This window comes from Coregonus lavaretus (genome assembly GCF_964263955.1).
Source record: "Coregonus lavaretus genome assembly, contig: HAP1_SCAFFOLD_7692, whole genome shotgun sequence".
Lineage (NCBI taxonomy): Eukaryota > Metazoa > Chordata > Actinopteri > Salmoniformes > Salmonidae > Coregonus > Coregonus lavaretus.
The window spans coordinates 3,143-5,000 of record NW_028162587.1 but is presented as its reverse complement, the minus strand read 5'-3'; positions in this window follow the sequence as shown (position 1 = coordinate 5,000).

Genomic DNA, 1,858 nt, shown 5'->3' with positions numbered 1-1,858 from the left:
GTCCTTGGTACTACTGATGTTCCTGTTGGTGTGTTGATGAAGTTTAGAGAGCTCCAGGTCCTTGGTACTACTGATGTTCCTGTTGGTGTGTTGATGAAGTTTAGAGAGCTCCAGGTCCTTGGTACTACTGATGTTCCTGTTGGTGTGGTGATGAAGTTTAGAGAGCTCCAGGTCCTTGGTACTACTGATGTTCCTGTTGGTGTGGTGATGAAGTTTAGAGAGCTCCAGGTCCTTGGTACTACTGATGTTACTGTTGGTGTGGTGATGAAGTTTAGAGAGCTCCAGGTCCTTGGTACTACTGATGTTCCTGTTGGTGTGTTGATGAAGTTTAGAGAGCTCCAGGTCCTTGGTACTACTGATGTTCCTGTTGGTGTGTTGATGAAGTTTAGAGAGCTCCAGGTCCTTGGTACTACTGATGTTACTGTTGGTGTGTTGATGAAGTTTAGAGAGCTCCAGGTCCTTGGTACTACTGATGTTCCTGTTGGTGTGTTGATGAAGTTTAGAGAGCTCCAGGTCCTTGGTACTACTGATGTTCCTGTTGGTGTGTTGATGAAGTTTAGAGAGCTCCAGGTCCTTGTTCCTGTTGGTGTGTTGATGAAGTTTAGAGAGCTCCAGGTCCTTGGTACTACTGATGTTCCTGTTGGTGTGTTGATGAAGTTTAGAGAGCTCCAGGTCCTTGGTACTACTGATGTTCCTGTTGGTGTGTTGATGAAGTTTAGAGAGCTCCAGGTCCTTGGTACTACTGATGTTCCTGTTGGTGTGTTGATGAAGTTTAGAGAGCTCCAGGTCCTTGGTACTACTGATGTTCCTGTTGGTGTGTTGATGAAGTTTAGAGAGCTCCAGGTCCTTGGTACTACTGATGTTCCTGTTGGTGTGTTGATGAAGTTTAGAGAGCTCCAGGTCCTTGGTACTACTGATGTTCCTGTTGGTGTGTTGATGAAGTTTAGAGAGCTCCAGGTCCTTGGTACTACTGATGTTCCTGTTGGTGTGTTGATGAAGTTTAGAGAGCTCCAGGTCCTTGGTACTACTGATGTTCCTGTTGGTGTGTTGATGAAGTTTAGAGAGCTCCAGGTCCTTGGTACTACTGATGTTACTGTTGGTGTGGTGATGAAGTTTAGAGAGCTCCAGGTCCTTGGTACTACTGATGTTACTGTTGGTGTGTTGATGAAGTTTAGAGAGCTCCAGGTCCTTGGTACTACTGATGTTACTGTTGGTGTGTGATGAAGTTTAGAGAGCTCCAGGTCCTTGGTACTACTGATGTTCCTGTTGGTGTGGTGATGAAGTTTAGAGAGCTCCAGGTCCTTGGTACTACTGATGTTACTGTTGGTGTGTTGATGAAGTTTAGAGAGCTCCAGGTCCTTGGTACTACTGATGTTACTGTTGGTGTGGTGATGAAGTTTAGAGAGCTCCAGGTCCTTGGTACTACTGATGTTCCTGTTGGTGTGTTGATGAAGTTTAGAGAGCTCCAGGTCCTTGGTACTACTGATGTTACTGTTGGTGTGTTGATGAAGTTTAGAGAGCTCCAGGTCCTTGGTACTACTGATGTTACTGTTGGTGTGGTGATGAAGTTTAGAGAGCTCCAGGTCCTTGGTACTACTGATGTTCCTGTTGGTGTGTTGATGAAGTTTAGAGAGCTCCAGGTCCTTGGTACTACTGATGTTACTGTTGGTGTGTTGATGAAGTTTAGAGAGCTCCAGGTCCTTGGTACTACTGATGTTACTGTTGGTGTGGTGATGAAGTTTAGAGAGCTCCAGGTCCTTGGTACTACTGATGTTACTGTTGGTGTGTTGATGAAGTTTAGAGAGCTCCAGGTCCTTGGTACTACTGATGTTCCTGTTGGTGTGTTGATGAAGTTTAG